The sequence below is a fragment of the Nycticebus coucang genome, chromosome 22 (genome assembly GCF_027406575.1).
Source record: "Nycticebus coucang isolate mNycCou1 chromosome 22, mNycCou1.pri, whole genome shotgun sequence".
NCBI classification, from domain to species: domain Eukaryota; kingdom Metazoa; phylum Chordata; class Mammalia; order Primates; family Lorisidae; genus Nycticebus; species Nycticebus coucang.
In genome coordinates this window covers 48,990,864-49,015,677 of record NC_069801.1, presented here as the reverse complement: position 1 = coordinate 49,015,677, position 24,814 = coordinate 48,990,864, and the positions used below count along the sequence as shown (strand labels likewise).

At 40.1% G+C, this 24,814-nt stretch overlaps 1 protein-coding gene across 3 annotated transcripts in view; it reads right to left on the bottom strand.

The window, feature by feature from the left end:
- The window catches only part of ZFYVE9 (zinc finger FYVE-type containing 9), a 187,414-nt gene that overhangs the window by 136,015 nt on the left and 26,585 nt on the right, over positions 1-24,814 (bottom strand). The window contains exon 1 of one of the 3 annotated variants that reach the window (XM_053576452.1): positions 4,346-4,406. The exons of the other annotated variants lie outside the window; for them this stretch is intronic. The gene's annotated coding sequence lies outside the window, so the exon portion shown is untranslated. Of the gene's footprint in view, positions 1-4,345; positions 4,407-24,814 lie in introns of those variants that run through there. 3 annotated transcript variants of the gene reach the window in all.

The window sequence follows — 24,814 nt, the reverse complement described above, 5'->3', positions numbered from 1 at the left end:
GCCAATGAGAGTGTTTCCAGAAGAGATTAGCATTTGAATTGGACTAAGTAAACCAGATTGCTCTCCCCATGATACATATATGTATTTATAAATCATTCTCTGTGTGTGTATGTAATGAGATTTATTATAAGGAATTTGTTCACACTATTATAGAGGAAGAAATGTCCTGTGATCTGCCACCTGCAAGCTTGAGACCCGTATCTCCTATTGGTTCTGATTCTCTGAAGACCTAAAGTAGTACATAATTTGTCCACGCTAAACCATTAATCAACATTATATTAGCCCAAGTCCATACCCCTAATTTTCTAGATGGTATATTTTATTGGATTATCTTTGCCAATAGAATTCTCAAATTATCTACCCCCATCCCATACATACACACAATTTTAATTGCAAGATATAATGCCATGTTCAGAGGAAACTTATCCACCTAACCAGTTTATTAGTCTAGTATGAGTTCCTGATCTAAATTTAATGAATTACAGACCCTTCTAGGCTATGCCTGAGTAATAGAGTTGTAATCACTGCCTTTAAAATCTGTGAGATATCCTAGTATCCTTATAAAACTCCCCCTTTTCCCTCTAAATTAGCTCCAATGAGCATGAGGCAAACCACTGCCCTGAATTTTGAGAGACAGACAGGTAAACACAAAAAAATCACAAATTACCAGGCATAGTAGCTTACACTTGTAATCCTAGCACTTTGGAAGGCCAAGGAGGACCATAGTCTCTACAGAAAATTTAAAAATTAGTGTTCCTGTAGTGCATGCCTATAGTCCCAGCCACTCAGGAGGCTGATGAGGCAGAAGGATCACTTGAGCCCAGAAGTTGGAGGCTGCAGTGAGCTATAATGTTACTGTACTCCAGGCTGGACAACAGAATGAAACTCTTGTCTCAAAAAAAAAAAAAAAACAAATTACCTGAGCAGAAACCTCTGTGGGTAACTGGTGCTGAGATAGGCAGGCTTGAAATATATCATAATTGATGAATTGCTAGATGCTTGGTGTGGGTAACTCTTGAGAGTTAAAATCTCTAGGGGGACTCCATCTTGGGAGACTCTCACACTTTTGTGAGTGTTGCCTCCATCCAGGAGCTTGACCTCGTTCTGACAGTATTAGAGAAATCCCCTCAGTCCCCCACCTGCGCCCATTCTTCTGGCAAAAAGAGAGGAAAAGAAACCATTTTGAAATATGCCATGGCTCGGTGCCTGTAGCTCAAGCAGCTAAGGTGCCAGCCACATACACCAGAGCTGGCAGGTTCAAATCCAACCTGGGGCTGCCAAACAACAATGACAACTACAACCAAAAAACAGCCGGGTGTTGTGGTGGGCACCTGTAGTCCCAGCTACTTGGGAGGCTGAGGTAAGAGAATCGCTTAAGACCAGGAGTTGGAGGTTGTTGTGAACTACGATGCCTCGGCACTCTACCCAGGGTGACAACTTGAGGCTTTGTCTCAAAAAAAAGAAAGAAAGAAAGGAGCCAGAGCTTTCAGTTCTTAACGAAGTCTGCCCTCAGTATAAACTATTTAACAAGAGCCTAGCTTGTTGGGGTTAGATTAGAGCCTGAGAGAGAGAGAGAGAGAGAGAGAGAAATACCCAACTCTAGCCAATGCTAGCTAACCTGTCCCCTCTAAATGGGGGAAAGGGGAGGCTGAGAAGCACTTGAGAAATCCTCAGTCCAGAGGCACAAAGCCTGAGACTTAATCAGAGAATTACAGAAAACTTCCCTCCAAACAACATCACATTATTATTTACAGCAGTATATAATGTCCAGCTATCAAGAAAAGATTATAAGGCATACAAAAAGCAGAAATATACCTTAAAGAGACAGACCAAAGATCAGAACCAGATATGGCAGGGATGCTGAAACTATCAGATCAGGAACTTTTTAAAATAAATGTGATTAATATGCTATGAGCTGCAATAGGTAAAGTAGACATCAAGCAAAAACAGATGAGCAATGAAAATAGAAAGAAATTCTAAGAATGAAACAAAAAGAAATGCTAGAGCTGGGTGTGGTGGCTCACACCTATAATCCTAGCACTCTAGGAAGTCAAGGCAGGTGGACTGCCTTAGCTCAGGAGTTCAAGACCAGCCTGAGCAAGAGTGAGACCCCCGTCTCGGAAAATAGCTGGGCCTTGTGGCAGGCACATGTAGACTCAGCTACAGGGGAGGCTGAGGCAAGAGGACTGCTCAAGCCCAAGAGTTTGAGGTTGCTATGAGCTATGATACCACTCTACTGAGGGTAACACGGTGAGACTCTGTCTCAAAAAAAAAAAAAATACAAGAAATTAAAAGCACTCGGAACAGAAATTTCGAATGCCTCTGATGGACTTATTAGGAGACTGGATGTGGCTGAGGAAAGAATCTTTAAACTTGAGGATATCGCAATATAAACCTCCAAACCTGAAAAATCAAAGAGGGGGAAAAAACATTGAAAAAAATACAACAGAACATCCAAAAACTGGGAGACAGCTACAAACGGTGTAGCATATGTGTAATGAGAATACAAGGAGAAAAAGAGAGAGAAAAAAAGAAATATTGGTAGCAATAACTGAGAATTTGCCCCCAAATTAATGTGAGATACCAATACTCAAGATCAAGGAAGCTCAGAGAACATGAAGCATGATAAATGCAAAAAAAAAAAAAAAACCCAACAAACCACACTGAGGCATATCATATTCAAACAATAGAAAATCAAAGATAAAAAGTACTGAAAGAAAGCAGAGGGGGGAAAAAACTCCATACCTACAGAGGAGCAAAGGTAAGAATTACATCCAATTTCTCCTCAGAAACCCTATATGAAAGAAGATGAGTGAAATATTTAAAATGCCAGAAGGAAAAAAATGCCAACCTGGAAGTCTATACCCCCACAAAATTATGCTTCAAAGTGAAGGAGACTATCTCAATAATCTCTATGAACATCAATGCACCAGATGTACTAATCAAAAGACACAGACAGACAGAATCAATCAAGTAAGACCTAACTATATGCCATCTATAAGAAACCTGCTTTATATGTAAAGACACATATAGATTAAAAGTAGATGGATGGAGGGCAGCACCTGTGGCTCAGTGAGTAGAGCACCGGCCCCATATACCAAGGCTGGCGAGTTCAAACCCCGCCCCAGCCAAACTGGTTAACAAAAAAATAGACAGGTGTTGTGACTGGCGCCTACAGTCCCAGCTACTCAGGAGGCTGAGGCAAGAGAATCGTCTAAGCCCAAGAGCTGGAGGTTGCCGTAAGCTATGACGCCACAGCACTCTACCAAGGGCAACAAAGTAAGACTCTGTCTCTAAAAGAAAAAAAAAGTAGATGGATGAAGAAACATATACCTTGCTAACACCAATCAAAAGAAAGCAGAAGTAATTATATTAACTTCAGGCAGAGCAGAGTTCAGATTAAGGAAAATTTAAAGACTAAGGGTTTATTCTCAAAAAGACATAACAATTCCTACCCTGTGTGTACTTAACAAAAGAACATCAAAATGAGGCAAAAACTGATAGAACTGCAAGGATAAATAGATGAACCCACGGTTATAGAAAGAAACTTTTAACACCCCTCTATCAGAAACCAGCAGGCAGAAGAAAATCAGTTGAGCTCACATCATCAATAACTTAGATAAAATGTACGTCTATAGAATACTTCAACAACAGAAGAATATACATTCTTCTCACACTCATATTAGACAGTCACCAAGATTAAGACCACATTTTAGGCCATAAAACACTCCTTCACAAATTTACGAGTACAGAAGGCATACAATGTCTGCTCTCAGACCATGCTGGAATTAAACTAGAGATCAATAACAGAAAGGTATCTGGAAAATCTGAAAACACGTGGAGATTAAACAACATACCTCAAACAATGTTATGTATCAAAAAGAAATTTCAAAGGAAATTTTAAAAGATTTTAAACTAAATGAAAGCAAAAATACAACTTATCAAAATTAGGGGGATATAGAGAAAGCAGTGCTTAGAGGAAAACTTACAGCACTAAATACACATACTAGAAAAGAAGAAAGAGGTTGGGCACAGTGGCTCACGCCTATAATCCTAACTCCCTGCGAGGCTAAGGCAGGAGGATCCCTGGAGCTCAGGAGTTCGAAACCAGCCTGAGCAAGAGTGAGACTCATGTCTACTAAAAATAGAAAATATCAGCCAGGTGTAATCCCAGCTATTCAAGAGACTAGGCAGAAAGATCCCTTGAACCCAGGAGTTTGAGGTTGCTGTGAGCTAGTACTCTGGCCTGAGGTAACAGAGAGAGACTCTATCTCAATAAATAAATAAATAAACAAACAAAATAAAACGTACCGGCTCTAAGCAGGTCACAGTGGTTGGTACCCACCTGTAATCCAAGCTACATGGAAGCTGAAGCAGGAGGATCACTTGAGCCCAGGAGTTCCAGGCAGCCTGGGCAATAATAACAACAAAAAAAGAGTATACCTCTAGGGACTGAGTTCAAACGCATGTTCAACAAGTACTAGATGTCTGACCTTAGGCAAGTGACTCTACAGTTGTGCCTGAAGTACCTCATCAATAGAATAATAATGACAATAATAATAACCCCTACCTCACAGGATTGCTGGGAGGACTGTTTTGCCTACTACATGAAAGTACTCAATGTTTTCCTATCGTTGCTTAAATTTACTATTATTAACTTTTTACCAATAAGAGAGGTAAAAATAGTATTTCATTATGGAATCATCATTTCCCTAATAACTAGTAAGAATGAACATAAATGCTTTTACCTTTCTAGACTTTTATATTTCCTATCCTTTGATCTACTGTTCTAATCCTTTGAAAAAAAAGTTTTCTGTTGGGATATTTGCATTTTTGTTAATCATTTGTCAGAATCTTTACATATTCTGGGCATTAATTATCTGACTGCTGAATATGATGTAAATATTTTCTAATATGGTACCTAAGCCCTGACCCATAGAATGTTAGGTCCAAATCACACAGATAGTAGTACTGGCCAATGTTCTGCTAAGAAAATTTCAAGTCCCACTCTCTATTTCTAAAACTTTGCAATTAAACTAATACAGCCTCTTTGGAAAGAAGTATGGAGAATCCTCAAAGAACTCACATTAGACCTCCCATTTGATCCCACAATCCTGTTACTAGGCATCTACCCAGAAGAAAAAAAAAACATTTTATTATAAGGATATTATACTAGATTGTTTATCACAGCTCAATTTACAATCACCATGATGTGGAAATAATCAAAATGTCCACCAACCCAGGAATGGATTAACAAACTGTGGTATATGTATTCAGCCACCAAAAAGATGGAGACTTTACATCTTTTGTATTAACCTGGATGGAGTTGAAACACATTCTTCTTAGTAAAGTATCACAAGAATGGAAATGTAAATATCCAGTGTACTCAATACTAATACAAAGCCAGCAGACGATCTAATACACACCCACATAAGAGAAAAACTAAATTCAATTCAAGTTGGGAGGAAGGGTACAAGGGAGGGGGAAGAAGGGAGAGATTAGGGGACGGATGTGCTCCCACTTAATGGACACAATATAAGGGTCTTGGCACATCTTTTGGGTGTAGGACATAATTGCGAGAGGAACTCTACCTAACATGCACAGATATTGTAACCTAGTTGTTGGTATGCTCACATTAACGTGGAATTTTTAAAAAAGACTGAAACACAAACATACAACTCTGCAACTAATTAAATTTAAGGGAAGGGGGTAGGAAACGCCCTCTAAGCAACAGAAAGTATAAGCCAAAGGCTTAGAAGCAATTTCTAACTTACCTACTGCTATCTCCTAAATGCCTGGTACAGGGTCTGGCACATAATAGACTCTGGATGAGGCCAGGTGTGGTGGCTCAACACCTGTAATCCTAGCACTATGTGAGGCCGAGACGGGTGGATTACTTAAGCTCAGGAGTTCTCAGCCAGTCTACTAAGCAAGTAGAGACCTCGTCTCTAAAAACAGCCAGGCATTGTGGTGAGCACCTGTAGTCCCAGCTACTTGGGAGACTAAGGCAAGAAGATCGCTTGAGTCCAAGAGTTTGAGGTTGCTGCAAGCTATGATGCCACAGCACTCTACCAAGGGAGTCAAAGTGAGATTCTGTCTCAAAAAAAAAAAAAAAAAATAGACTGTGGATGAACAAGTATATCTGAATAAATGTAAAATTTCCTTAGTAGTTTACAAGATCCTCATGGGCAGGATCGTGTCATACTTGTCATCTTAGTATCACTTCCATAATGCCTAACAGCGTGTTTACACAGAAATAGCACTCAAATGTTCTGCTGAATAGACTGCTATCATGAAAGTAGCTGAAGTAACCAATGTGAAACAAGCAATCCCTCCTCATGTAAAGATTACACTGAGATGTGCAGTGGCAGGTACTTCTTTACAGAGTCTGGTGGTGTTTGTGTCTTATCATCTCAAATTCACTGTTTTGGGTCTTCGTTCTGAAAAAAAATTGCCCCCAGCTATAACTGTGCCCAGAATCAATCTGGATGTTGCTGAGACCATGTCTGTGCGATATTTCTCATGTTTTAGTCTCCTCCAAAGCCTTTATTCTTACTATATTATTTAAGAGTAAGTCCATTTCAGGCTGCTAGCTTATTTCTTTCTTTTCGAGACAAGGGTCTCACTTTGTCGCCCTCAGTAGAGTGCTGTTATGTCATAGCTCACAGCAACCTCCAACTCTTGGACTCAAGCGATTCTCTTGCCTCAGCCTCCAGAGTAGCTGGGACTACAGGCACCCACCACACCTGGCTATTTTTACAGACAAGGTCTCACTCTGGCTTAGGCTGGTCTCGAACCTGTGAGCTCCAGCAATCTACCCGACTCGGTCTCCCAGAGTGCTAGGATTACAGGCGTGAGCCACCACACCCAGCCTGCTCATTTTCTGTAACTCCAGCACTTTGAAAGGCCAAGGCAAGAAAATCAGCTGAGGTTAGAAGTTCCAACCCAGACTGGAGTTCAGTGGTACATTCACAACTCACTGTAACCTGAAACCAAGTCCTCCGCTCGAGTAATCCTCCAACCTCAGCCTCTCAAGTAGTTCGGACTACAGTGCATGCTATCACACTCAGCTGATTGGGTTCTTGCTATCTTTCCCAGGCAGGTCATGAACCCCTGGCCTCATGTGATCCTCCCACCTTAGCCTCCAAAAGTGCTGGGTTATAGATGTGAGCCACTGTGCCAGATTCTACACAAAAATTTATACGCAAAGGGTCGCAGAGCTGGAATTGGGTGGGAGCTGGTAACCCAGCGACCAAATAGCCTAAGGGCGGGGTCTGAGCCGCCTTGCAGCCCTAACCCACGGGGGCAGAGGGAGACCAGTTTTGACACACAGGGTAAGTGGATAGCCACTTCAGCAGTGATTCCAGCGACAAGCACTTCCCTGAGAAAGCTTCTGCTCAGTAAGTGAACAAGTTCAAAGTGCCTTTTAAGTGGGCTGAAGAGAGATTTAGGGTGTCTACCTGCTGGGGTTTGAGAAACTAGCAGCCTCCAGTCGTATCAGAACTGTGATTAACATCTCATACCCCAGAAGACCACGTGTTGCCCAGACAATATTCAATAACATATACATACTGCTTTGTTTTTGGTTGTGGTTTTTTTTTTTTTTGCTTTGTTTTTTTTTTTGTTTATTTTGATGTTGTGGATTGTTGTTTTGTTTTTTAAGTTCAACCTTTTCCATACAGATCCTTTTTCTTTCTCAATTTTTCTAGTTTAATTATAATTTCCCATTGCTACCTATTTCAATAATTAGAACTTCATTTTTGTTAGTGTTTCTACCGCTATAATTTGGTTTTTCCAGCCAATTTTATCCCGTAAAGTTTTCTGTTTGCTTGTTTTGGTTTGATTTATAGCATTTTTGTCTTTCCTCTCTAGTTGGTGGAGGTGGGGTACTGTGTCTGATCAGGTTAGCAAAGAGCTGCTGACCTCAAGGGAACCACCCAACTGGGCACCCCCAGAAGGTGGTTTTTTTTTTTTAAGGTTGTATCAAAGTACCCTACTGTACACCTATATTGCTCTGTCTCCCTCTTTCTGTGCCTCTCTTCTTTTTGTCAATATTCCTTTTACCCACCCCCTCTCCTTTCTCTAATTTTCTTTTTTTTTTTCTTATCACTCGGTCCTCCTTTCTTTCATCCCTCTTTTGCTCTTCAACCTTCTCACCCTTCTGGTCCTGTAACCCTTAGTCCACAGGCACGAGAACTTAAAGAGCAAGATGAAGTGAAAGGAAAATTAGGGCAAGGAAACAGATAAAAGAAATCACCCATGAGGAAGAATCAGCAGAAAACTCCAGGCAACATGAAGAACCAGTCCAGAACAACCCCACCAAGGGACCATGAGGTAGCTACTGCAGAGGATTCCACCTATACAGAAATGTTAGGAATGACAGAAAGGGAATTTAGAATACATATGTTGAAAACAATGAAAGAAATGATGGAAACAATGAAGGAAACTGCTAATAAAGTGGAAAATAACCAAAAGGAAATCCAAAAACAGAATCAAATCAGAGATGAACGATATGAAGAATATAAAAAGGATATAGCAGAGCTGAAGGAAATGAAACAGTCAATCAGGGAACTTAAAGATGCAATGGAAAGTATCAGCAACAGGTTAGACCATGCAGAAGAAAGAATTTCAGAGGTAGAAGACAAAGTTTTTGAGATAACTCAGATAGTAAAAGAGGCAGAAAAGAAGAGAGAGAGAAAGCAGAACGTTCACTGTCAGAATTATAGGACTTTATGAAGCGTTCCAACATACGAGTTATAGCAATTCCAGAAGGGGAAGAAGAATGCCCCAGAGGAATGGAAGCCATACTAGAGAATATTATAAAAGAAAATTTCCCAAATATCACCAAAGATTCTGACACACTGCTTTCAGAGGGCTATTGGACCCCAGGTCGCCTCAACTCTAACCGAGCTTCTCCAAGACACATTGTGATGAACCTGTCCAAAGTCAAGACAAAAGAAAAGTTGCAATCTTATTTTCAGATACATGTGGATTTAAAGCAACTAAAGTCAAAAAAGACAAAGATGGTCACTTTATATTGGTCAAGGGAAAAATACAACAAGAAGACATTTCAATCCTAAATATCTATGCACCTAATTTAAATGCTCCCAGATTCTTGAAACAGACCTTACTCAGTCTGAGCAATATGATATCTGATAATACCATAATAACAGGGGACTTTAACACTCCTCTTACAGAGCTGGACAGATCCTCTAAACAGAAATTAAACAAGGATATAAGAGACTTAAATGAGACCCTAGAACAACTGTGCTTGATAGACGCATATAGAACACTCCATCCCAAAGATAAAGAATATACATTCTTCTCATCACCCCATGGAACATTCTCCAAAATTGATCATATCCTGGGACACAAAACAAATATCAACAGAATCAAAAGAATTGAAATTTTACCTTGTATCTTCTCAGACCATAAGGCACTAAAGGTGGAACTCAACTCTAACAAAAATGCTCGACCACACCCAAAGGCATGGAAACTAAACAATCTTGTGTTGAATAACAGATGGGTGAAGGAAGAAAAAAAAACAGGAAATCATTAACTTCCTTGAGCATAACAACAATGAAGACACAAGCTACCAAAACCTGTGGGATACTGCAAAAGCAGTTTTGAGAGGAAAATTCATCGCTTTAGACGCCTACATTCGAAAAACAGAAAGAGAGCACATCAACAATCTCACAAGAGATCTTATGGAATTGGAAAAAGAAGAACAATCTAAGCCTAAACTCAGTAGAAGAAAAGAAATATCCAAAATCAAATCAGAGATCAATGAAATTGAAAACAAAAGAATCATTCAGAAAATTAATGAAACAAGGAGTTGGTTTTTTGAAAACATAAATAAAATAGATAAACCATTGGCCAGACTAACGAAGAATAGAAAAGTAAAATCTCTAGTAACCTCAATCAGAAATGATAAAGGGGAAATAACAACTGATCCCACAGAGATACAAGAGATCATCTCTGAATACTACCAGAAACTCTATGCCCAGAAATTTGACAATGTGAAAGAAATGGATCAATATTTGGAATCACACCCTCTCCCTAGACTCAGCCAGGAAGAAATAGAGCTCCTGAACAGACCAATTTCAAGAACTGAGATCAAAGAAACAATAAAAAATCTTCCAACCAAAAAATGCCCTGGTCCAGATGGCTTCACTCCAGAATTCTATCAAACCTTCAAGGAAGAGCTTATTCCTGTACTGCAGAAATTATTCCAAAAAACTGAGGAAGAAGGAATCTTCCCCAACACATTCTATGAAGCAAACATCACCCTGATACCAAAACCAGGAAAAGACCCAAACAAAAAGGAGAATTTCAGACCAATCTCACTCATGAACATAGACGCAAAAATTCTCAACAAAATCCTAGCCAATAGATTACAGCTTATCATCAAAAAAGTCATTCATCATGATCAAGTAGGCTTCATCCCAGGGATGCAAGGCTGGTTTAACATACGCAAGTCCATAAACGTTATCCACCATATTAACAGAGGCAAAAATAAAGATCACATGATCCTCTCAATAGATGCAGAAAAAGCATTTGATAAAATCCAGCATCCTTTTCTAATGAGAACACTGAAGAGTATAGGCATAGGTGGCACATTTCTAAAACTGATTGAAGCTATCTATGACAAACCCACAGCCAATATTTTACTGAATGGAGTAAAACTGAAAGCTTTTCCTCTTAGAACTGGAACCAGACAAGGTTGTCCTCTGTCACCTTTACTATTCAACGTAGTGCTGGAAGTTCTAGCCAATACAATTAGGCAAGACAAGGAAATAAAGGGAATCCAAATGGGAGCAGAGGAGGTCAAACTCTCCCTCTTTGCTGACGACATGATCTTATACTTAGAGAACCCCAAAGACTCAACCACAAGACTCCTAGAAGTCATCAAAAAATACAGTAATATTTCAGGATATAAAATCAATGTCCACAAGTCAGTAGCCTTTGTGTACACCAGTAACAGTCAAGATGAGAAGCTAATTAAGGACACAACTCCCTTCACCATAGTCTCAAAGAAAATGAAATACCTAGGAATATACCTAACGAAGGAGGTGAAGGACCTCTATAAAGAAAACTATGAAATCCTCAGAAAGGAAATAGCAGAGGATATTAACAAATGGAAGAACATACCATGCTCATGGATGGGAAGAATCAACATTGTTAAAATGTCTATACTTCCCAAAGCAATCTACCTATTCAATGCCATTCCTATCAAAATACCAACATCATACTTTCAAGATTTGGAAAAAATGATTCTGCGTTTTGTATGGAACAGGAAAAAACCCCGTATAGCTAAGGCAGTTCTCTGTAACAAAAATAAAGCTGGGGGCATCAGCATACCAGATTTTAGTCTGTACTACAAAGCCATAGTGCTCAAGACAGCATGGTACTGGCACAAAAACAGAGACATAGACACTTGGAATCGAATTGAAAACCAAGAAATGAAACTAACATTTTACAACCACCTAATCTTTGATAAACCAAACAAGAACTTACCTTGGGGGAAAGACTCCCTATTCAATAAATGGTGTTGGGAGAACTGGATGTCTACATGTAAAAGACTGAAACTGGACCCACACCTTTCCCCACTCACAAAAATTGATTCAAGATGGATAAAGGACTTAAACTTAAGGCATGAAACAATAAAAATCCTCCAAGAAAGCATAGGAAAAACACCGGAAGATATTGGCCTGGGGAAAGACTTCATGAAGAAGACTGCCATGGCAATTGCAACAACAACAAAAATAAACAAATGGGACTTCATTAAACTGAAAAGCTTCTGTACAGCTAAGGAGACAACAACCAAAGCAAAGAGACAACCTACACAATGGGAAAGGATATTTGCACATTTTCAATCAGACAAAAGCTTGATAACTAGGATCTATAGAGAACTCAAATTAATCCACATGAAAAAAGCCAACAATCCCTTATATCAATGGGCAAGAGACATGAATACAACTTTCTCTAAAGACGACAGACGAATGGCTAACAAACACATGAAAAAATGTTCATCATCTCTGTATATTAGAGAAATGCAAATCAAAACAGCCCTGAGATATCATCTAACCCCAGTGAGAATGGCCCACATCACAAAATCTCAAAACTGCAGATGCTGGCGTGGATGTGGAGAGAAGGAAACACTTTTACACTGCTGGTGGGACTGCAAACTAGTACAACCTTTCTGGAAGGAAGTATGGAGAAACCTCAAAGCACTATGTGGAAACAGCATAAATGCCCACCAACCCAGGAATGGATTAACAAGCTGTGGTATATGTATACCATGGAATACTATTCAGCCATTAAAAAAAATGGAGACTTTACATCCTTCGTATTAGCCTGGATGGACGTGGAAGACATTATTCTTAGTAAAGCATCACAAGAATGGAGAAGCACGAATCCTATGTACTCAATTTTGATATGAGGACAATTAATGACAATTATGGTTATGGGGGGGGGGAATAGAAAGAGGGAAGGAGGGAGGTGGGTGGGGTCTTGGTGTGTGTCACACTTTATGGGGGCAAGACATGATTGCAAGAGGGACTTTACCTAACAATTGCAATCAGTGTAACCTGGCTTATTGTACCTCCAATGAATCCCCAACAATAAAAAAAAAAAAAAAAATTTATACACAAATGCTCATACCAATATTAATATAACCCCAAAATGGAAACAACCTAAATATCCATTAACTGATGAATTTATAAATAAAATGTGGTATATACACAGGATATTATTCGATGATAAAAGGAAAAGAAGTACTGATACATGCTACAACATGGATGAACCTTGAAAATATTATGCTAAATGAAGAAGGCAGACACAGATTCCATGCACATGAAATGTCCAGAAGAGGCAAAATACCATGTACATAGAGACAAAAAAGTAAACTAGTGGTTGCCAGAGGCTGAAGAGGGGTGATGGAGGAAATGACTGCTAACAGGTACAGGGGTAATGAAATTGTTCTAAAATTTGAGGTTATGCAACTCTGTGAATATGTTGAAAACCACTGAATTCTACCCTTTAAACAAGTGAATTTTATGGTATATATGTATGTATACATACGTGTGTGTGTATATATGTATGTATACATACGTGTGTGTGTGTATATATATATAGATATATATCTCAATAAGGTTATTTTTTTTTTTTTTTTGGCCCCGGGCTGGGTTTGAACCTGCCATCTCCAGCATATGGGGCTGGCCCCTACCTACTTGACCACAGGTGCCGCCCTCAATAAGGTTATTTTTAAAATAAGAAAATTAGAAACAACTGTAATTCTAATGTGCCTATTCTGCCATTTCCACAACAATATAAACCATTGCAACTACTCTTCAATTATAAGATGGAAAAATTAACAACCAGTCCTCTCACTTAATAGTCTCACCTATAAACTCATTTTAAGAGCTACAAAACTATTTTTTGTACAAAATTAGAAAACTCTTTTTTTTTTTTTTTTTTTTTTTGAGATGGTCTCACTATGTCACCCTCGGTAGAGTGCTATGGCGTCACAGCTCACAGCAACCTCAAACTCTTGGGCCTAAGTGATTCTCTTGCCTCAGTCTCCCAAGTAGCTGGGGCTATAGGCACCCGCCACAAGGCCTGGCTATTTTTTGGTTGTAGTTGTCATTGTTGTTTGGCAGGCCCGGGCTGGAATTGAACCCGACAGCTCCAGAGTATGTGGCTACCCACTAGTATGGTGCCCTAGCCTGGGACCTACAGGCACCAAGCCAGAAAACTATTATTTTTAATGAAGTAATATTCTTCAAACCATTTGTCAAATGCCAATTGTAACTGCTAGATAAACTATGCAATTTTATTTTTAAGAAAGGATTTAAAAAGTGCTTAACAAAGCTCTATATTAAAACTCCCAACTCAGTAAGTATCATATTTTGTTTGGTTTATTAATCAGGAACTAATACTCCATATTTAACAGAGCTAAGCAACAGAATTTTAGACATCCCTAAGTTTCCCAAACTTGTTAATTTTGTTTTTAATTTCATGAAAATGCATGCGCTAAGCACTGATAATTTTGTCAGAACAAGGCTGTCCACAGGAATTTACAACCTTTTAGCTTGGTGTGACATTATAAAAGTTGCTTGATTCTTTCTGCCAGTTTTTCTCCCTCCTAAATGAGAATAATAAAAACTTCTGCCCTGGCTCAGCACCTGTAGCTCAAGCGGCTAGGGCGCCAGCCACATACAACAGAGCTGGTGGGTTCGAATCCAGCCCAGGTCTGACACACAATGACAACTACAACCAAAAATTAGCCGGGTATTGTGGTGAGCATCTGTAGTCCCAGCTACTTGGGAGGCTGAGGCAAGAGAATCACTTAAGTCCAAGAGTTGGAGGTTGCTGTGAACTGTGACGCCACAGCCCTCTACCCAGGGCAACAGCTTGAGACTCTGTCTCAAACCAAAAAAAGAAGGAAAGAAAAATGTCTGCCCTATCCCTTTAATATATTGTTATGAAAATCAAACAAGAAAGCATTCTGTAAGGTGTAATTTTTTTTTTTTTTTTGGAGACAGGGTTTCACTTTCTTTTTAGTAGAGACGGGGTCTCTCTCTTTCATAGGCTGATCTCAAACTCATAAGCTTAAACAATCTGCCCACCAAGGCCTCCCAGAGTGCTAGGATTATGGGTTTGAGCCACCACAGTCAGCCTGGAGGTAACGTGTAATTATTACCTCCTCTTAAATGGAAAGCTAGACTAGTAGATATTAAACTATCAATAACCCCTTAAGAAGAATGAACTTACGCTGGGGATTGGCAAGTGGGGAGATTGTGCTGTAATAGAGACAGCAGACCTAAAGTTTTCACTCCAAAACAAACAAAATGTTGTATGTCACTGGATTTACAAAACTTTTTATCAACTCTTTTACACTGAACATTAGAAGCTCATTAAATCTAAAGAATTGTTATCAGTGATAATTATCCTTGACAGTGGTTCAGCACCCATAGCTCAGTGGTTAGGGTGCCAGCCACATGCACCAGGGCTGGTGGGTTCAAACTCAGCCCAGGCCTGCTAAACAACAATGACAACAATAACAAAAAAATAGCTGGGCTTTGTGGCAGGCTCTGGTAGTCCCAGCTACTTGAGAGGCTGAGACAAGAGAATTGCTTACGCCCAAGAGTTTGAGGTTGCTGTGAGCTGTAATGCCACGGTACTCTACCAAGGGCAACATAGTGAAACTGTCTCAAAAAAAAAAAAATTGTCCTTGGCAGTCAAGGAAGACTTTAGTTTAGTGCTAATGTATTAAACATCTATGATACAGGATCCCTACCCAAATTGATAAGACTGACTTCAAAATAATTTTCCTTAAAGCGTTTTAAGAGTAAGTCACAAATGCTGGGCATGGTGTCTCACGCCTATAATCCTAGCACTCTGGGAGGCCAAGACGGGTGGATAGATTGAGCTCACAAGTTCAAGACTAGCCTGAGCAAAAGCGAGTCCTTTTCTCTACTAAAAACAGAAAAAACTGGGTGGCGCCTGTGGCTCAGTTGGTAGGGCGCCGGCCCCATATACTGAGGGTAGCGGGTTCAAACCCGACCCCAGCCAAACTGCAACCAAAAAATAGCCAGGCGTTGTGGCAGGCGCCTGTAATCCCAGCTACTTGGGAGGCTGAGGCAAGAGAATCGCTTAAGCCCAGGAGTTGGAGGTTGCTGTGAGCTGTGTGAGGCCACGGCACTCTACCGAGGGCCATAAAGTGAGACTCTGTCTCTACAAAATAAAATAAAATAAAATAAAATAAAATAAAATAAAATAAAATAAAATAAAAACAGAAAAAACTAAGGCAAGAGGATTGCTTGAGCCCAAGAATTGGAGGTTGCTGTGAAGCTATGATGCTATGGTACTCTACCCCGGGCAATAGCCTGAGACTCTGTCTCAAAAATAAATAAATAAATAAAATAAATAAGTTGCAGAGAAAAAAAGGTCACAGAAATGTCATGTTGACGTGTTCAAAGTTATTTTTTAAATGCTACAAATAATATTTGAGCAAAGTAATACTTTCTCAACACCATCCTAAGCAAACTATAATAAGAACACAAGGCCAGAAAGGCATCCACACTTGGCATTAAAAAAATGCCAATGAACAAACAGAACCATGAAATGACCTAATTTAAAGCTGCCAGTTTTAAAGGTATATCCCTAAGGGTAGATTTTTTTCTTTTTTTTTTTTTTTTTTTTGTAGAGACAGAGTCTCACTTTATGGCCCTCGGTAGAGTGCCGTGGCCTCACACAGCTCACAGCAACCTCCAACTCCTGGGCTTCAGCAATTCTCTTGCCTCAGCCTCCCGACCAGCTGGGACTACAGGCGCCCGCCACAACGCCCGGCTATTTTTTTTTTGTTGCAGTTTGGCTGGGGCTGGGTTTGAATCCGCCACCCTCGGCATATGGGGCCGGCACCCTACTCACTGAGCCACAGGCGCCGCCCAACGCCTGGCTATTTCTTGGTTGCAGTTTGGCCGGGACCAGGCTTGAACCCGCCACCCTCGGTATATGGGGCCGGCGCCTTACCGACTGAGCCACAGGCGCCGCCCTCCCTAAGGGTAGAAACTATATCAAATCTTCTGACAGTAGTTTGAGTTTATGCAGACCCAACTCCACCCCAACTTTACCTTTTTAAAATTATTTTTATAAAAAGAAAAGCCCTGATAAGCCTGTATTAATGACACAGCTGAAAGAATAACAAAGAGGGAAACGCTCTTAACAATAAAGGAATTCTGAAACTAATGTTCTGTACACAATTTTCAATCACTCAAACACATTTTCTGGTCAATCTTATAATAAAAAACTACTTTTTAACTGGTGAAAGAAACATTGGTTTTTATCAATTATCTCTTCAAAGCACACAGTGTAATAAATTTTGAGGCAAACAACTCAACAAATGCATATGATTACGGTATTTCAAAGCAGGGGAATGTAAGCTACACCTAAATACTGAAAATAAAATAAAGCTCAAAATTCATACATTGCTGAAATTCATCCAGAGCAATAGTGTTACATCTGCAGGTACAGAAAGTTTTCTTCCCTGGCCGAGCACCTGTAGCTCCAGGGCTGGTGGGTTTGAACCCAGCCCACGCCTAATAAAAAACAAAAAGAAAGAAAAGAACAAATAGCCGGGCATTGGTGGCAGGCGCCTATAGTCCCAGCTACTTAGGAAGCTGAGGCAAGAGAATCGCTTGAGCTCAAGAGTCTGAGGTTGCTATGCGCTGTGACGCCACAGCACTCTACTGAGGGCGATAAAGTGAGACTCGTCTCAAAAAAAAAAAAAAAAAATCTGCTGATCCATCTCCTTATCTTCAATCCACTAAAACTGCTTTAGCTAAAGCCATCAATGACTTTCTAATTTCCAAGCCCAAAAGATACTAAAAATCCTTATCTTATTTAGCCTGTTAATAGGAACCCTCCTTTTTAAAACTCTGCTTTGCATCTACAAAACTCGATACTTCCCACTGATGTCCCTCCCCTTTCTCGTCTATCTCCTTTTGTGGGCTTTCCCCCTCCGTATCTCCTAAATGTGATTTCTATCCAGTCTCATGTTCTCTCCCATGACCTCTTCACTCTGTGCTTATTCTCACTGGACAGTCTCACACACCGTCACCGCTTTAACTATTTCACCCTAATAATCTCCTCCTGCATTCTATCTCCTCACCTGGGCTTGAATCATCCAACCTAGACAGCGAGGAACCAGTCTCCTCAGCAATCAGCGCTACAATCAATCCTAATAATTCCAACTCTCAATGTCTCCTGCACCGGCCCTTTTCTCTTCTTTCCAGATGTTACTGCTCTACCCTACGCTGTCTTCCCTGGCTTTCTTTTCTTCAATAGTTTCTTCAATGGCATTCCTGTATTCATTCTGGTCCTGTTCCATTCTATCTACTAAATAACAACAAAATAATTTTTCTAAAAGCCCAAATAAGACCAAGTACTCTACTATTTTAAACTCTTTATTGGTTCACCATGCCCTATTAAAAAAAAAAAATTACCCCTTTGGGTAGTACATGGGTGCTTCATGGTCTGGCTCCTCTGCCTAGTTCTCCACCCTATTTAGTGCCCTGACTCTCTTTCAACCCACAAAACCACACAAGGGGCATTTCCCCACATTAGACAACATGTGTTGTTTCACATAACTTTACACTTTTGTGTCCAAGCTTTCCTCTGCTTAAATATTCCTCTCATCTTTATCCATCTGGCAAACTCTTACAAGCGTCACCATTTTGGTAAAGCCTTTCTTGATCTCCCTGGGTGGAAATGATTATCCTGACAGAATCTGGTGTATTTACTTATTTACATATTTGCATTTTGAACAAGTCCTTTAATTTCTTTTTTCCTCCTCCCTTTTTATTTATTTATTTTTTTTTTTTTGAGACAGAATCTCACTCTTTTTCCCAGGCTGGGGTGCCATGGCATCAGCCTAGCCCACAGTAACCTTAAACTCCTAGGGCCAAGTGATCCTCCTGCCTCAGCCTCCCGAGCAGCTGTGACTACAGTTGCCTGCCACAATGCCTAGCTAATTTTTCTAATTTTAATAGAGACCAGGTCTCACCCTTGCTCAAGCTGGTCTCAAACTCCTGAGCTCGTGCACTCCTCCAGCCTTGGCCTCCCAGAGTGTTAGGATTATAGGCACCATGCCCAGCTTAGTCCTTTAATTCCTTGATGGCTTTATTCCTTTTACTATACCAAGGACTTAAGCACAATCTTGCCAGAGTAAATTGGTCAATAACTGTTGTTAAATGAACAAATAAATGAATGGACGTGAAGTACTTTACTGGGTGCTACTAAGAAGTAGCACCTGTTTCAGAAAAGCTTAAGGATACACAGTAGAGCAGTGGTTCTCAACCTAATGCCGCAACCCTTTAATACAGTCCCTCATGTTGTGGTGACCTCCAACCACAAAATTATTTTCGTTGCTACTTCATAACTGTAATTTTGCTACTGTTATGAACTGTAATGTAAATATCTGATATGCAGATGTTTTTTCATTGTTACACCAGGACAACCCACAGGTTGAGAACCGACCCACAGGTTGAGAACAGTTGCAGTAGAGGATTAAGAAGACAAAAGCTGAGAAAAAGTTAAGTAACAATACAAAAAACAATAGGTCTCAGTTCAGAAGTGTCACATGGTATTAAAATATAACAGATATACAAGTATTAATGTTATAAAAACCTACAGGAAACAAAACTTACTACAGTTTATAATTATCTAGAGGAAACAAAACTTACTAATGTTATAAAAACCCAGAGGAAACAAAACTTACTACAGCTTATAATTATAGTCTTCATGAAAAGCTTTGAACTAAGTATTAAATGAGGTAGGAATTGGAAGAGTTTGAGAAAAAAAAGCAAAGAAAATTTAACCTTCTTAAGTAAACCCTACAAAAAAAATCCACATTGGGGCAGCGCCTGTGGCTCAGTCAGCAGGGCACTGGCCTCATATGCCGAGGGTGGTGGGTTCAAACCCAGCCCCGGCCAAACGGCAACCAAAAAATAGCCGGGCGTTGTGGCGGGAGCCTGTAGTCCCAGCTGCTCGGGAGGCTGAGGCAAGAGAATCGCGGAAGCCCAAGAGTTACAGGTTGCTGTGAGCCGTGTGACGCCATGGCACTCTACCCGAGGGCAGTACAATGAGACTCTGTCTCTACAAAAAAAAAAAAAAAATCCACATTGGCTATTTCAATGTATATAATTGGTACGTTATATAACATAAATATATTCCTGCAGAAAAAAAACTTGAGCTTTCCTGATTGACAAACTCACTCAACAAATACACAAGTCTGGCTAGGCACGATGGTCCATGCCTATAATCATAGCACTTTGGGAGGCCAAGAAGAGAGGATCACTTGAGAAGTTTAAGACCAAACCAAGCAACATAGTTGGACTGTGTCTCTACAAAAAATTTGAAAATTAGCCAGGTGTTGCTTTGGCACCCATAGCACAATGGTTAGGGCACCAGCCACATACACCAAGGCTAGCAGGTGCCCAGGCTAGCTGGACAACAATGACAACCGCAACAACAGCAACACATTGGCCAGGTGTTGTGGCAGGTGCCTACAGTCCCAGCTACTTGGGAGGCTGAGGCAGGAGAATTGCTTGGGCCCAAGAGTTTGATGTTGCTGTGAGCTGTGACACCATAGCACTCCACCAAGGGGAACATGATGGGACTCTGTCTCAAAAAAAAAAAAAAATTAGCCAGGTGTGGTGGCATGCACCTGTAGTCACAGCTACTTGAGAGGATCACTGAAGTTTGGGCTTGCAGTGAACTCTGATGACACCACTGCACTACAGACTGAGCAACAGAGCAAGACCGTTGCCCTTCCCACCCCCCAAAAAATCCACGCATCTATAGCAAACGTATCTTTCACAAAAGTGCCAAGAACATAGTGGAAAAAGAACATCTCTTCAATATATGGTGCAGAGAAAACTGGGTATCTATACACAGAAGAATGAAACTAGATCCTTATTCCTCACCATATACAAAAAATAAAATCAAAATGAATTAAAGACTTAAACCTAAGATCTGAAACTGTGAAACTACTAAAAGAAAACACTGGGGAAATGCTTCAGGACATTAGTGTGGGCGATGATTTCTTAAATAGTACCCTCAAAGTATAGGCAAACAAAGCAAAGTTGGACAAATGAGATCCTATCAACCTAAAAAGCTTGTGCACAGCAAAGGAAATAATCAGCAAAGGGAAGAGACAACCCAAAGAATGGGAGAAAATACTTGCAAACTATCCCTCTGACAAGGGATTAAAAATAAGAATTTATAAGATGCTCGAACAACTCATTAGGAGAAAAAAAATCAAATAATCTGATTAAAAAGATTAAGAATCTGGGCGGCGCTTGTGGCTCAAGGAGTAGGGCGCCAGCCCCATATGCCGGAGGTGGTGGGTTCAAACCCAGCCCCGGCCCCCAAAAAAACAGATTAAGAATCTGAATAGACATTTCTCAAAAGAAGACATACCAATGGCTGACAGGTATATGAAAAACCACTCAATATCATTAGGCATCTGAGAAATACAAATCAAAACTTCAATAAGTCATCTCACCCCAGTGAAATGTTTTTTATCAAAAAGACAGGCAATAATGAACACTGGTGAGGATGTGGAGAAAGAGGAACTTTATACGATGTTGGTAGGAATGTAAATTAGTGTCACCACTAGGGAGAACAGTATGGAGGTTCCTCAAAAAACTAAAAATTGCTCTTCCAGATGATCCAGCCACGCCACTGCTATTTATACATATATTCAAAAGAAGAGAATTCAGTATATCACAAAGGTATCTACGGTCCCATGTTTACTGCAGCACTATTCAGCATAGCGATGATTTGGAATCAACCTATATGTCCATCAACAGATAAATGTGGCCAGGACTTATGCCTGTAATTCTAAGCTCTCCGGGAGGCCAAAGCAGGAGATCCACTTGAGGCCAAGAGATCCAGAGCAAGAGTGAGACCCCATCTCTAAAAAAAGAGAAAGATTAGCCAGGAGGCTGAGACAGGAGGATCACTCAAGCTCAGTAATTTGAGATTGCAGTAAGCTATGATGATCCTCCTGCACTCGAGCCTGCTGAAACAGCAAGAATCCCCACCCCTCCAAAAACAGATGAATGTATAAAGAAATTGGGGCACATACACAAAATGGAATATTGTATAACCACAGAAAAGAATGAAATCCAGCTGGGGGCATCAGCATACCAGATTTTAGTCTGTACTACAAAGCCATAGTGCTCAAGACAGCATGGTACTGGCACAAAAACAGAGACATAGACACTTGGAATCGAATTGAAAACCAAGAAATGAAACTAACATCTTACAACCACCTAATCTTCGATAAACCAAACAAGAACATACCTTGGGGGAAAGACTCCCTATTCAATAAATGGTGTTGGGAGAACTGGATAGCCACATGTAAAAGACTGAAACTGGACCCACACCTTTCCCCACTCACAAAAATTGATTCAAGATGGATAAAGGACTTAAATTTAAGGCATGAAACAATAAAAATCCTCCAAGAAAGCATAGGAAAAACACTGGAAGATATTGGCCTGGGGAAAGACTTCATGAAGAAGACTGCCATGGCAATTGCAACAACAACAAAAATAAACAAATGGGACTTCATTAAACTGAAAAGCTTCTGTACAGCTAAGGAGACAACAACCAAAGCAAAGAGACAACCTACACAATGGGAAAGGATATTTGCATATTTTCAATCAGACAAAAGCTTGATATCTAGGATCTATAGAGAACTCAAATTAATCCACATGAAAAAAGCCAACAATCCCATATATCAACGGGCAAGAGACACGAATAGAACCTTCTCTAAAGAAGACAGACGAATGGCTAACATATGAAAAAATGTTCATCATCCCTATCTATTAGAGAAATGCAAATCAAAACAACCCTGAGATATCATCTAACCCCAGTGAGAATGGCCCACATCACAAAATCTCAGAACTGCAGATGCTGGCATGGATGTGGAGAGAAGGGAACATTTTTACACTGCTGGTGGGACTGCAAACTAGTACAACCTTTCTGGAAGGAAGTATGGAGAAACCTCAATGCACTCAAGCTAGACCTCCCATTGGATCCTGCAATCCCATTACTGGGCATCTACCCAGAAGGAAAAAAATCCTTTTATCATAAGGACACTTGTACTAGACTGTTTATTGCAGCTCAATTTACAATCGCCAAAATGTGGAAACAGCCTAAATGCCCACCAACCCAAGAATGGATTAACAAGCTGTGGTATATGTATACCATGGAATACTATTCAGCCATTAAAAAAAATGGAGACTTTATATCCTTAGTATTAACCTGGATGGAAGTGGAAGACATTATTATGGAGAAGCATGAATCCTATGTACTCAATTTTAATATGAGGACAATTAATGACAATTAAGGTCATGGGGGGGGAGGAAAAACAGAGAGAGGGACAGAGGGAGGGGGGTGGGGTCTTGGTGTGTGCCACACCTTCTGGGGGCAAGACATGATTGCAAGAGGGACTTTACCTAACAAATGCAATCAATGTAACCTGGCTTATTGTGCCCTCAATGAATCCCCAACAATAAAAAATAATAATAATAATAATTTTGACTTCCTTGAGAAACAACAACTTGGTTTCTTTTGGTCTCTATGAGAACAGCATTTCTTTTGTTTTGTTTTCTTTTCTTTTTCTTTTTGAGACAGAGTCTTACTATGTCACCTGGTAGAGTGCCATGGCATTGCAGCTCACAGCAACCTCCAACTCTTGGGCTTAAGTAATTCTCTTGCCTCAGCCACCCAAATAGCTGGGACTACAGGTGCCCGCCACCACGTCTGGCTATTTTTTTGTTGTAGTTGTCATTGTTGTTTTAGTTAGCCTGGCCTGGGTTCAAACCCTCCAATTTCGATGTATGTGGCTGGCGCCATAACCTCTGCGCACAGATGCCGAGCGAAGAGAACAGCATTTCTTATGACTTTTTTTTTTTTGGTAGAGACAGAGTCTCACTTTATGGCCCTCAGTAGAGTGCCGTGGCATCACACAGCTCACAGCAACCTCCAACTCCTGGGCTTAAGTGATTCTCTTGCCTCAGCCTTCTGAGTAGCTGGGATTACAGGTGCAGCCACAATGCCCGGCTATTTCTTTGTTGCAATTCGGCCGGGGCCAGGTTTGAACCCACCACCCTCGGTATATGGGGCCGGCGCCTTACCAACTGAGCTACAGGCGCCACCCTCTTATGACTTTTTTTCATGAAATGAGGATCATTGTGTTGGCAATTTTTCTGCAGTTTGAATATTATAGTGTTAACAGAAAACTCTCAATTAAATTGATGTAAATTCTTTGTAATCCCAGTTTCTTCATGCTGTGCCTGGTAGGAAAGCAATAAAGATCGGAATCATTCATTCATCCAATTATTCATTTATATGGTCAATGAGCATATAATAAACATATTTACTACTTGTCTAGCTAGTGAATTGTTTGTTAAATTCAGCAGTACATTACTTTTCCCCAAATTATCTATGATTTTCTTTGTCTTTTTGTTTCAAACTTCATTAAAGTTTGTTTATTTTTCCCTAATTTGGGGGAAAAAAAAAGAAAAGAATGAAATCCTGCCATTTACAACAACAGGGATAGAACTGGAAAACATGTTAAGTGAAATAAAAAATTTTATATATTCTCATTCATATGTAGGAGGTAAATATTAAAAACTGATCTCATCGCTCGGTGCCTGTAGCTCAAGCAGCTAAGGCGCCAGCCACATACACCAGAGCTGGCGGGTTCAAATCCAGGCCAGACCAGCCAAACAACAATGACAACTACAACTACAACCAAAAAATAGCCGGGCATTGTGGCAGGCGCCTGTAGTCCCAGCTACCTGGGAGGCTGAGGCAAGAGAATTGCTTAAGCCCAGGAGTTGGAGGTTGCTATGAGATGTGATGCCACAGCACTCTACCCAGAGCAACAGCTTGAGGCTCTGTCTCAAAAAAAAAAAAAAAACAACTGATCTTTGAAAAAAATATGTATTTTTATATATGGGCTTATTACAGGTCAAGATAAATTTAAAAACAATAGGATAGCAGGGAGTTAGGGAATAAAGACTTCAGAATGGCAAGCTTTTTGGTCAATCTCATTACAATGAAATTACAACAAAAACCTCCACATAATCTATATTTATATAAATGTTTATTCAACTACTACTTGACCATCTGTCCAAATATCAGGTACTATGCTCCTTCAACAATGAGGGTACAGATAAAGCACCGTATTATCAAAACATTTTTTTTTTTTTTGTAGAGACAGAGTCTCACTTTA